This window comes from Lutra lutra, chromosome 9, assembly GCF_902655055.1.
Source record: "Lutra lutra chromosome 9, mLutLut1.2, whole genome shotgun sequence".
NCBI classification, from domain to species: Eukaryota; Metazoa; Chordata; class Mammalia; order Carnivora; family Mustelidae; genus Lutra; species Lutra lutra.
The window spans coordinates 65,429,554-65,443,685 of record NC_062286.1 but is presented as its reverse complement, the minus strand read 5'-3'; positions in this window follow the sequence as shown (position 1 = coordinate 65,443,685).

Below are 14,132 nucleotides of genomic sequence, written 5' to 3'. Positions count from 1 at the left end.
TCTAAATCAAATTATCCTGTCACTTATTTGATTTTTGTGACTTCAGTCAAACCAAGACATCCCTTTAATCTTTAGTGAAGAAAATGGCTAAAATAAGAAGCTCAATCCAAGGACTCTTAATAATAAGAGTAAAGAGTTGGCAAACCATCTCTGCAAGATATAATGTACAAAATGGATCTTGACAGCTTATAAAACAATAGCCTGGAAATTCATTATATAAAACTTTGTTGGAGACTGACAGTATCGTTTAATCCAGAATTATAACTCTAGAAATTATGTTTAATTTTAATGGCATAAGGCTGAAAGGTTAAGCGGGTTTAGCTTTAACTGTGATGGAAATCCATATTTTTCTAATATAAATAATCAACAAAACCTAGCATTTTGTATGTTTTGAAATATACAGTATAGAGCTCTAGTTAGCTTATATGCACACTGTCTAAAGATGATGAACAGAAAGTGTTTTATGTTCTGTGAAACCTTAGTGAGCACAAAATTGAGTGAGCAGTGCAACTGAAAGCTTTTTCTAAGTCCCTTCTCTGTCTCCAGGGAGACACAGGGAAGTTGAATTAACTGACTTAAGTAAAATAAAATATAGCAATTTCAATATATCTTAAAGGAATGAGGACAGTAAGGATCAAGGAACTTGCCATCTGCTGGGAAAGTGAAAATAAAAATAGGAAAAAAATTATGTGAGGGCTACAAGATGATGCATACAACAAGTATAAAAAAAAATCCTCAAGGTTATAAATGAGTGGATGCTAGATGAATGGTAGAAACTTGTTTTTTGTTTGTTTGTTTTATTTTTATTTTTGTTTTAAGATTTTATCCATGTATTTAGAGAAAGAGCATGCATATTTGAGCACAGCCGAGAGAGAGGGTGTAGGGGGAGGGAGTGAATCCCTGCAGACTGTGCTGAGCTGGAGCCAAGTGGGGGGACTAGATGTGGTGCTGACTCCATGATCCCAAGATCATGACCCGAGTGGAAACCAAGAGTCTGACACCCAATGGATTGAACCATGCAGGTACCCTTTGAGTGGTAGAAAGTTTTAATGATCCCTGCCACATGATAGTCATACACTTAAGCAAACAGCAAACACCCCCCACCCCGGCTTCTTTCCTGCCTTCTCAGCTTGTTCACTTTGAGGAAGAAAGCCACCATTCTGAAGCAGTCCATGTGGCAAATAATTTATGGCCATTTACAGCCAGCCAACAACTAGCAAAGACCTGAATTTTCTCCATCATTCCACCCACAAAGAATGCAACATGGACAACAACCAATCCTGAGTTAGCTTGGAAGAGGAATTTGACTCAGTTGAACCTAAGATGTCAACCTGGCTGAGAAGTTGATTACAGGATGGTGAGAGACCCTGAAGCAGAGGACCCAGGTAAGTAAGCCAGGCTTGGATTCCTGACCTACAGAACTATAAAACAAGAAATGTGTGTTGTTTAAGTCACTGAGATTGGTAGTAGTTTGTTATGCAGCAGTAAATCAGTAATACAGTATATGTTATTAGTTAAATGTAAGAAGAAGTATTGTGACGTATAATTTAAGAAAACTTCCTGAAGAAATCAAGTGAGCTAAACCATAAAGGGGGAAATCATATTAGTTGTTGTTCAAGTAAACTTAGCACATTCTTTTTTTTTTTTTTTTCAAGTTTTATTTAAATTCTAGTTAGTTTACATATATGGTGAAATTGGTTTCAGGTATAGAGTTTAGTGATTAATCACTTACCTATAAATACCCAGTGCTCATCATAAGTGCCTTCCTTAATGCCTATCCCTCATTTAGCCCATAGCCCACCTATCTCCTTCCATCAACCCTCAGTTTATCCTCTATAGTTAAGAGTCTCTTATGGTTTGCTTCCCTTTCTCTTTTTTCCCCCTTCCCCTATGTTCATCTGTTTCGTTTCTTAAATTACACATATGAGTGAAATCATATGGTATTTGTCTTTCTCTGACTGGCTTATTTCAAACTTAGCACATTCTTTAAATTTCAAGGACCAGCTGAAAATAAAACTAGCAAGAGTTAAAAGAAGGTATGCACTGGGGTGCCTAGGTGGCTCAGTCAGTTAAGTGGACTCTTGATTTCAACTCAGGTCAGGATCTCAGGGTCTTGGGATCCAGCCCTGGGTTCTGCCCAGCAGGGAGTCTGCTTATCCCCCTCCCTCTGCTCCTCTCCCTGCCTTCTCTTTCTCTCTTTTTTTCTCTCTCAAATAAACAAAATCTATTAAAAAAAAAAAAGGTAAGCATTAGTCATAATGAAATGGGACTGAAAGAAAGAAAATCAGTTGCTAGTGAAAAGACAGAAGAGTGATTAGAAAGATTTTTAAGAAATAGGAACGGATAGGAAAAAGGGAAGTGGGGATGGAGGAGAAGAGGAGAGAGAAAAAGAGTGGGAAGAGAACATTTTGTTGTGAATATATTAGCTTCTATATGTGTGGATTTATAATATTTTATAATTTAGCCATTAAATAGGTATCTGGGTTATTATAGATGGTAGGCAGTTAGTTTATTTGAAATTAAGTGTCATTAAACAGGATGTCCCAAGTGTATGTGTGCATGTGTATGTGTGTGTGTGTTTCACAAATGCTATAGTAGTTATGAAAATGCTAAGGATATTTTACTCCAGAAATCTTGAAAGTTTGAGGAGGAACTCAGAACTATTTGTGAGTGGGTCCTTTACATTCTTTTTCACTATCTTGTGTGAAAGACATGCATATAAACTCATTTTGTTATTAGTGTAAAGCACTATGCTCTATTTTCAGACAGTGAAAGATGGTTTCCATGTTGGTTAATTGTGATTAACAAAGGCAAAGGAGACAGCTATCTATACACTGGAATAGTGAGACACCAGAAAACCCAGACTCTGAGGATACAAAGATACACAGTTTCTTGATTAAAGTTATAAATATCTATGTTAATTCCTCTATGTTCTCCTATGCTGCTACAAAGGTAACAGGAAGATAATTTCTAGTTGGTCAATAACATCTACTCTAAATGGCTGGTGCTGGAAAGATCCATGAATCTTACTAATCTACCTAATTTTGTTAAGTCAGTATATTCAAATTGTATTTCAAGCAACAGTGGCTTTTGCCAGCCTTAGGTTTATTGTGTCTTCAGTTACCAGCACAGTTGTTGACATCAGGGATGTCCACACTAGGCAAAAGGTAAGAATCACTTGAAGTTGTTACTAATTCCAAGCCTTTTGTCCAGATATTCTGATTCCAAAATTTTATGTGGATACCCAGAATTCATACATTAGATAATATTTATAATTAGAAAAGTTTAAGCAACAATTAGGGAAATGACCGGAAGGAAGAACTATGGAAGTAGTCATCAGAAAAATGCATGCATCGTTTGGCTAAATCCTAGAAATCCAGGAAATTACAAATAAGTAAGAGTTGAAATAATTTTCTAAAATTTTATGTTTTCTTGAATTTTGAATTTTAAAGCAAAAAGGCATTTTCAAAATGTCATAGTCTTTGGAATCTAAAAAAAAAAAAAAAAAAAAAAAGAACTGATTCCATGCTTGTGGAATGGAAAAACAAATGTTAAAATACAAAGCAATCTACACATTTAATGCAATCTCTATCAAAATACCAACAACATTTTTCACAGAGCTAGAACAAAAAATCCTAAAATTTGTATGGAACCACAAAAAACCCCAAATACCCAAAGCAATGTTGAAAAATAAAAGCAAAGCTGGAGGCATCACAACTTTGGACTTAAAGTTATATGACAAAGCTGTAGTGATCAAGACAGTATGGTACTGGCACAAAAACAGACGCACCGATCAGTGGAACAAAATAGAAAACCCAGAAATGAACCCACAACTATATGGCCACTAACATTCAACAAACCAGGAGGGAATATCCCATGGGAAGAAGACATTCTCTTCAACAAATGGTGTTGGGAAAACAGGAGAGCTACATGCAAAAGAATGAAAATGGACCACTTTCTTATACCATACACAAAAATAAATTCAAAATGGATGAAAAAACTAAATATAAGACAGGAAAGTTAAAATCTTAGAGGAGTAACCTCTTTGACATAGGCTATAGCAACTTCTTATTAGGTACGTCTCCTGAGGCTAAAGTTAACACAGGAAACAACAGATGCTGGTGAGGATGTGGAGAAAGGTGAACCCTCTTACACTGTTGGTGGGAATGCAAACTGGTACAGCCACTCTGGGAAATAGTATGGAGGTTGCTTGAAAAGTTAAAACTAGAACTACCCTATTATCTAGCAATTACACTACTAGGTATTTACCCAAAAGATACAAAAATGCTGGTTCAAAGGGATACATGCACCCTGATATTTATAGCAGCATTATAAATAATAGCCAAATTGGAAAAAATCCAATGTCCATCAACTGATGAATGGGTGATGAAGGTGTGGTATACAATGAAATATTACCCAGCCATAGAAAAGAATGAAATCTTGCCATTTGCAACCATGTGGATGGAGCTAGGAAGTATTATGCTAAATGAAATGAGTCAGTCAGAGAAAGACAAATACCCTATGATTACGTTCATATGTTGAATTTAATAAACAACACAAATGAACATAGGAGGGGAAAAAAATAGAGGCAAACCAGAAAGCAGACTCTTAATTGTAGAGAAAAAGCCGAGGATTGCTGGAGGGGAGGAGAGCAGGAGGGTGAGCTAAACGGGTGATGGGTGTTAAGGAGGGCACTGGTTGTGACAAGCACTGCATGTTGTATGTAAGTGATGAATCACTAAATTCTACTCCTGAAAAAAATATTACACTGTATTTAATTAACTGAATTTAAATAAAAACTTTAAAAAAGATTAGTAAAAGTTGGAGTCTCTGAGGAATCTTTTCATGACTAGAAACAGAAATAAATAAACAAAGGGTGAGCCAGATTGAAGACCAAAATATCACTTTCATTTTGGGGAGAGGCCAACAAAGAGCATGTAACCACATGGCCTGCTAGCTGGGCACTCAATGAGGGCAGTACACAGTGGGAAGAGCCACCTCAACTGAAATAATACAACTAGGGCTTCTTCCAAGTGAAAGGTGGATCTGAATATGTCCATATCATTCCCAGTTTGTTCTTCTCAAATTTACAAATCAGTCCATCTCCCCAAAGACAAAGTGGGGAAAGGGTCAAGAAGACCATGAACAGCTATAGAAGCAATCCTTCCTGGGATTATCATAAGATAGTTCTGTTTTTAACTCTTTGAACAACCTTCATACTGCTTTCTAGAGTGACTGTACCAGTTTACATTCCCACCAGGAAAAGGGAAAAATAATGTTCTCTTAAAAGTAAACATGTGGAGGGGCACCTGGGTGGCTCAGTGGGTTAAAGCCTCTGCCCTCAGCTCAGGTCATGATCCCAGGGTCCTGGGATCGAGCCCCACATCGGGCTCTCTGCTCAGCAGGGAGCCCGCTTCCTCCTCTCTCTCTCTGCCTGCCTCGCTGCCTACCTGTGATCTCTGTCAAATTAAAAAAAAAAAAAATCTTAAAAAAAAAAAAGTAAACATGTGGAAACTAGTCAATATCCCTATTTAGACCATTAAATTGTTTCCTTGAGGTGTTTTTTTAAATCATGATTTCTTCAGCTCCTACACTTCTTTCACTAATTATGAAACACTAATTCTGAAATTTCAACCAGCCATAAGGACATAATCACACATACAAAGTGAACATAACCTGTTAATTAAGATAAAATTTTGTGACTAGACTAATAACCCTATTATTATCTCAATTATCTAGTCTGACACTGTGTAATATTGCATTTTACATTGTATTAGTATGTATGGAAGACAGAGGTCAAGGAGTCTTTATGAGTGAATCAGATTCAGCATGTCAAAGATAGAAGAGAATTTATAAATTATCTTAGTCTATGGAAGAAGCACTGTGCAGACTTTGTTGAGGAAACAGAGGAGGAAATTATTTACCACCTACAACTCACTGGAGCACTGGGAATATATAGGTAATATAGAGTAGCTCTCTGATAAGGCTTCTGCGTGGAAGGTGGAGGTGGTTGAACAACAGGAGGACCTGAAGCAAGGTATTGAGGACAGATTCCTGGTGTGTTTATGACACTCAGGAATGACTTTTTCATCTTGGAGGCTAGTGACCTTCAAACTTGTTTTTCATGAACACTTATTTGTAACTTTTGAGAATATAACTACTTAAGTTTACATCCTCAAGTTTATAGGTTTGGATATCAAGTTACATATATAAATATTGTCAAATTATTTAGTTGTTTTTAGAAAAATATGAATTTTGGATTTTCTGGTTTCTCAGTCTACACCAGTTTAGAGATGGGAAATTAAAATTAGGAAGGTTGATGGAGAATAATAGGCTAGTAACAATGGCCAGTTTGTAGACAATAAAATATTTGATTGTCATAATATAAATCCTTTGTCAAGAGAACATTCAATTATAGCCATTATCTTCCACTTAGGAGTATATAATACATTTTTGAGATATTATCATTATAAATGTTTAAATACTAACAGGTATTTAAATGAATAAGCTATCTAAAATACATACTATAAGAATAGTAACTTTCACTCCATAATAATGAATAAATTATTTGTTTCTGTCCCTTCTGATTCTGTGTTAAACCTCATATGTGATGAATTATAATAATTATTTATAGTCACACACTCTTACCTTTGTCTATGCATAATACACTTTTATTTAGTTAATTACTTAAAATACTGTAACAAGCACCTCCAAACATACCAACTAAAATATAGTTCTTTTCTATGAGTTCTGCCACTGAGTAGCTTAAGCTTATCATCTAAATGGAAAACTGAATAAGGTTGCTGACTGCTGCCAGAATAATTATCATACTTTAGAAGAAATTTTTCCTTACATTTTTAGACTAATAACACTTTCTTAAAAACTGAACTACTCATTGGGGTGCCTGGATGGCTCAGTTGGTTAAGCATCCAACTCTTGATTTCAGCTGAGGTCATGATCTCAGAGTTGTGAGATCAAGCCTGCATCAGTCTCCTTGTTGGATGTGGAGCCTGCTTATGATTCTCTCTCTCCTTATGCCTCTGCACCTCCTCCCTGTCTGTGTGTATGGGGGGGGTCTCCCCCCCCTCTCTAAAACAAAAACCAAGAAACAACTAAACTACTCACCTACTGAGTGGCTGCATACTTTCTTTGCAATTACTTTAAAACTACTGTTGTTCTTTTAAACTAAATGGTAATACCATGACAACATTAGAGAATTTAATTTTATATTCACAGAGGTTCATACATAATCACATTGATTACTTCTACTTAACACATTATATAATTTGTTTACTGGAATTAAGTCTTCAAATGCAGGATATGAAAAATGGTCAAATGAAATATTTTCCTAGTTAATGAATTGAAAAGAAATCACCTAACTAGCTTCAAATTTTTAGGCTAATTAACCTGGTAATAGATACAAGTTTCATTTAGTGTTTATTTTATTTTTTCAGCTAAGATATCAAATGTTCATGTTTTTCTCTATAGTAACAAAATGTTCCTCATTCTCATTTCATTTTATTGTTAAAGAAGCTAGAAACTGATCATAAAATAAAACATTGAAAGGAAAATACACTTTAAGTAATTTGTTCCTTGAAAATTATTTTTATCTTTCCCAACTCCCAAATATTTTGTCCTCACTTCCTTAAATTTTTATGGTCCAAGCAGCAGTTTAATTTCAGAACCAATATAATAATATGTTTACTATAAACTCATATTAGAATATGCTTTATTTAAGAATAACCTAGGATAAACTGTGTAAAGTGGGTAATATTCCAGACTCATTTCACCTTACCCTACCTTTGTTTTTATTTTCCCTACCCTTGTAACATTAAGTCTGTGTCAACCAACTCTGTAACCTAACAGAGAATGATCCTAACTAGTAGAAAGTTAACTTGTAAAAGAAGGTGAGGGAAATAGAAATCAAATGCTTATTTTGACATTCAGTGGTAACTGCTATTTTAATGTTTAAATTGTGTATGTAGTAGATAATATTTCAATGAGTATAAAAAGATTTTTCAAAGATTTCTAAGTGTTTATTTTGGTATAATTTAGTAATCAGTCCTCTTTCTCAGTCAAAAAATGTGTCTTTTAGGCTTAACCAGTACATAGGAGAGATGTGTACTAACTGCATAGACAAAGTAGGGAGGAGGAACCAATTTGGCCTTTGTAAAGGAGTTGTAAACAATTAGTATAATATTCAAATTGGTTGAAAACAATGAGAATAAAACCAAAAGAAACAAATGTACAAAATCCCAGGGGAATAAAAAAAAAAAGCATGATACATTTGGGGAATTTTGAGAATTTCAGTAAAGCTTTATGATATTTGATCTTTGCTCAAAATGCTATTTGCTGACTTCATTGACCCTTCTAAATGACCAGTAGAATGAGTTTGATAGCTACTGCAGGAACAAACCATGGAGGCAAGTATCTCCTAAAGATGGATATCACACAATATAGAGTATCAACTGCACCTGCTGCCCTTTTTAGGGCTAATTCAAATGATCTAAGTAAGACCAACAACAGAATAATGAATATCCAAGATACTGTTAAATTAAACAGTCTTTTCCAACCCGCTGTTACATCTGAACTGCATATTAAAGAAAATTTTCAGGGCCTGGATTTGAGTTCACCATCCTTATGACCTAATAGGTTAGCCTATTGTTACTGTTTCATGGATGCTAGTAGAAGACATGAGACTCCCAGATAGGAGGTAAAGGACTTTATTCCTCATAGCAGCATGAGCACCGTGGTTACATTGGTTCTCCTTTCCCAGTAGTCCAATGGAGCCAATGCAGAGAACCCTGATATATGCTATACATACAGTGAGGTGCATTACAGGAGAAAAATACTGAGCACAAAGAATTTACCAACTTAAAGCAAGCAATAAGCAAGCCTGCTAGTTCTCCTAAAGGATGACATCACCTCATATCTCAGGGTTGCTTGCTATAAACACAACCCTTAAAAATGGCCCAGGTAAAATGCTGTCGAGGCCTTGAATTCTTGGTATACCAATTAAGACTTACAGGACTATGAAAGATAGTGGAGCACTGTCTGTTAAGAAAATCATAGGTGAAATTGTTGAAATAAGTCCCCATCTACAAAGTCACCCCCATAAGACTCTCCTATTTTCACTCATTTATTCAGTTTGGGGGAAATAAAACTTCCCTGGATTCTTAGTTTTATGTAAAAAAAAATCATCATTTGAGACATGGAAATATTTTTCTCTTCACATACCATGAGAATTAGATCTGGGGCTATTTGTTTAGTAAATGGTTCTGATCTCAAAAGGATAATAAACTTCTCCTATTTCCCTCAAGAAAGCCAATGATTACAGTCTGAAGTAGGTGCCTAGGTTAAGCTACAGGATGCCAAGAAGACTGGAGCATTATCACCCCAGGTACTAACATTTTAGTACTAATAAAGCCCCTGACACCCAGGACTGTCTGGCTTTTAGACAGATTTTTATTTACATACTTAAAGATTAGAGGCCTTTTCAAAGAAGAGCCTGTCAGGAAGGGAGGGAGAACTGTCCCCTTCTCCTTCATAAGCCAAGAAAAAGCCTTTTAGTTTGTCTCTCACCTAAGGAGTTGTGGGCTAGTCAAGTAGGAAAAAAAAAATCTATCAGCTTTCATTCTGTTGCCTGAAGATAGGGGAAGAGGAGTCAATGCATTTATTATTTACCGTTATGCAATAGTAAATCTTCTCTAACCCAGAATATTTTCTGTGAGCATTCAGGATAAAATTAATAAAGATGAATATTAAGAGCCAACATTAGCCAGTTTTCAGCAAATATTCATTGAACATCTATTATGTGCTAGGCCCAGTTTTAAGGTCAAAGGTAGAGTAGAGCAAAAAGAAGCATATTCCCTAACATATGGGATTTATAGGGTAGTCAAAAGACATCCACTGAGCAAAAACTTCACAGTAAATGTACTATTATATATCCTTACATGGTCTTGAAAAATATATATAAATCAGGTTTTTAGAAAGGAGGTTGGGGAAAATCCAATTTTAATTGGTATAAAATAAGGCTTCTCTTAAAAATTACTTCACAGTACTTAATGTATATTGATAAAGGTTTACATACATGATTTCTTTTCTTTCCTTTCTCTTCTTGTTTGGCCACTGCTCTATCCCTGTGCCTGTAACAAGGTCCTATAAATAGTAGAAAGGTAGAAAATAGTTGTTGAATGATGAATAAATAACTGAATGAGAAAACGTCATTTAGTCATTTAACCTGAGCCCTGAAGTATAGCAGTTAGTAAGGACAAGAAGGGAGGGGAAGCATTTTGGACAGAGAAGAAGACATGTTAAAAACCCCAGGAAAAGAGTAAACAGAGCCTGATGGCAGTATTAAGCATTTTACATTTATGTCGAGAGTGATGATAGCCCATTTTAACAAAGGATGCAATTCATATTTTTGAAAAATTCTTACTGTCTGTGAGGTGACTGTAGAATTTTTTAGGGCAAGAGGAAGCAGGACACACCCCTAAGAAAGACTCCATGAAAGCCATAGTTGATAGGTGAGGAAGGTGACAGTGGAAAAGGAAATAAGTGAGCAGATTGAAGATAAGACTTATACATAGACTCATGGGGACTTGCTAACGGGGATCCAGGGAGAGGTTGGCATAGGTAGGTAGGTATGGAAGCAGTAGGTATGGAAACCAGATGGGGATCCATTAAAATTTGAAAGTGAGGTAGTTCTGTGAGCTTGAAAGGATTGCTCCAGGATATACCCAGCATTAAAATTAAATCCACAGAGAAGTGAAATATAAGAAGCAATGGAGAGCAAATTAACCCATAAAATATTTGATTATTATTGACTGTAACATGTGGCTCATTTTGTCAATGTCTTTTAAAATGCTGGAACTAAATTTACAGACAATAATGATTTGCAAGATGGCAGTGGAAGTATTTTAAGGGTAGTTAAGCATAAGTTTCTTGGTGAAATCTTTGGATTTTGCTAGAAATATATACAGTTAAATATGTATGTTGAAATTTTAATTACTAAAAATAAAACCTATAATATCCAAACCAAAAGATAAAGTTAAAAAAAGAGGAAAATGAAAAGAGACAACTAAGATTCAAGTGACTTAGGCATTTTCAAGGCTAAATGGAAGACAATTTTGCATAAACAGGAAAATGGTACGTGGGAAGATGAGACAAGGTCAGAAGATTTTTTTTTTTTAAAGATTTTATTTATTTGTCAGAGAGAGAGGAGAGCGAGCAAGCACAGGCAGACAGAATGGCAGGCAGAGGCAGAGGGAGAAGCAGGTTCCCCGCCAAGCAAGGAGCCCGATGTGGGACTCAATCCCAGGACGCTGGGATCATGACCTGAGCCGAAGGCAGCTGCTTAACCAACTGAGCCACCCAAGCGTCCCCAAGGTCAGAAGATTTAAAAGCACAATTTGCTATGTTGCCAAGGGCAGTAAACACCAATCTGAATTATTAAAGAGTTCCTTTAAAAAGTGAAATCAATTAATTGAAAAACATTAAATTAAGATATTGTGTTTTAGCATATGTAAAAATCTACTAATTTCTGACTACTGGCTTTTAATGGGATAGGAATAAAAAAAACAGTGTACAGGTTGGGATTTTGTTCTTGAGAAGACATTCCCGTCACAATTGAAAGGAAAACCTGTATCGCCGGGGTGAAAGAAAAGACAGATGTTTGCTTTCTTAGCCTTCAAGAGGGAAGACAAAGATCTTGAGAGAGAGAGACTTGGCAACCTCTGAACAAGAAATACTACGTCTCTACTGCTCCCACCCTTAGCCCCAGCATAAGAGAGGAAATATAATGTTGGTAGATACATTTGCTCTAATTGCAAACTAGATACTTGTAAAGGTATGGTATTAACACAAAGAACACACATGTCATGAAAGAGGGTGTTGTCAAAACCACACTTAGAAGTATACAAGTCTTCTTTATCTTCATCATGAAATTATCTTTTCACTCATTTCTACACCAAGTAATGAGTCCCAGACTTGTTTCAAGTTCATGTCACACTTGAACCTTATTACTTTAAGTGGTAATGATCAGGATAGTGTGCATATCATGTCCATTTTACACGTGAGAAAACTTATGAACGGGTGTGAAATGGCTCTTTTGTGTTTATAAGTCTTGGGAGGGAAAAATTGGGGCCAGTCCTAGGTTCTCTAAGTTCAAGTTTGTTTCTCCTTCTGTTAAAACAAGGTACATATTAGATAGTACTATTTTGTAAAGTTGGCTTGGTTAAACTGATTTATAAAATAAAGGACTTAGAGCATAATTATATAGTTATGTTTTTAAATTAATAGAACCACACTATGCAGAGTAGATTTGATTTAAAATCAATACTTAGGGAGATGGGCATTAATAAAATATTTTAACAATAAGTGTGAATAAGAGCTGAGGGAGCGAAGTCAGCATATAAAGACAGTTATTCTTAGAAGCCGGGTTATCTCTAAGGGTACTAAATCTTACAGTTGGGTAGAGTACTGCTAGTAAAACTAAAGGTTTCTTTTGTGGTCTCTTCTTTGTGTGACTTGGTTCTTAACTCCCTCAAAACATGGATCGGTGTGTAAAACAGAGGAGTGGTGGAATCATCAACTTCTGTAACAGGGCCTGGACCATACAGGTTACTTAAACCTTGGACATCTGATGACATGTCCCTCCTTTGCTTGTTTTGAGGGTTTATACTGAATAGGGTTTTATAGGGGGTAACCCTATTCAGTTCTCATCCTCATACTCCCTCCTGTGGGTCAAGTTAATACGGACATTTGAAAGCAAGGACTGATTTTTCACAAACTCTCTAGAGTAGTGATTTATAAACTTGAGTGTAGCAGCAGAAACCCTACTATATGAAAATATAGATGTATAGTTCTCACCTCTTGATATTTTGATTCTGTATTGCTAGGGTGTGCTTTTGGACATCTGTATTTGTTTAAAAACCCTCCAGATGATTTGGCTCTCAAGGTGGGAACAACTATTGTACTTGTTAAATATTGACTTACGGGGCTGGGGACTCACTTGCCCCCTCTTTAAGCTTCTGGATTCTTATCCCACCACTTTAGAAAAATCTAGTTCCAAAGGAGAGATAGCAGCATGTTTTATTTAAAAAGCTCAGGGCAATAAAAATACATTATATGTTTATAAAAAATAAAAAATAAAGTTATATATATATATATGTGTGTATATATATATATATATATATATATATAAAGCTCAGGGCATTCATTGGGCCATATTTTCATGTTCAATGAGATTACTGTTCCTTATAAAAGACAACCCATTGGGGTGCCTGGGTGGCTCAGTGGGTTAAGCCGCTGCCTTCGGCTCAGGTAATGATCTTGGGGTCCTGGGATCTAGCCCCGCATCGGGCTCTCTGCTCAGCAGGGAGCCTGCTTCCTCCTCTCTCTCTGCCTGCCTCTCTGCCTGCTTGTGATCTCTCTCTGTCAAATAAATAAATAAAAATTTAAAAAAAAAAGACAACCCATCATGGGATTGTCTACCTACTCCTTGGATTAGAACACAACAAGTCAGGTTTTGCATTTTCCTATTTGAGCTTAATTGATTGGCTAATTTGGACTGGGCCTACGTTCTGTTCTCTCTCTACCATTTTTCTCCATATCTCAGAATACTCAATAGTGAAAAAGAGTCACCACTAAATATGCTAATGGTTCTGGGTTTTTATATCTATCCCATTTTATTTCTGGGATACATTCTCTCCCAGGCCCCATCAATCCTTGAAAATAGGGTTCTTATTATTGGAATTTAAGTTGTGAGGAGAGGAGATAGGGATCTGCTTAAGCCTAAAGCATAAACCATGTACCTAGTTTTAAAAAAGAGCCCTGACTTGGGAGTTGTGGGGTTCACAAACAATAAAAAACAAAGCCTTACTTTGATTCTATTGTTCCCATGGTAACCACTAAAACCCAAAAGGAATTTCAGTTTTTCACAACTGATAAAATATAGACAGTGTGGATAAGAGATCTTTTCAAAATGTAATCCCCATCTTTAGTTTTGATATACGTTTAATTTATTTTATTGGATTTCACAGTGTTGCAGTTTATTTCATTGAAGATGCATTAGTATTGTTCCTCCAAGGTATTCTCAAGTACACTGAGCTAGAAGCTCTACAGAGGCAGAT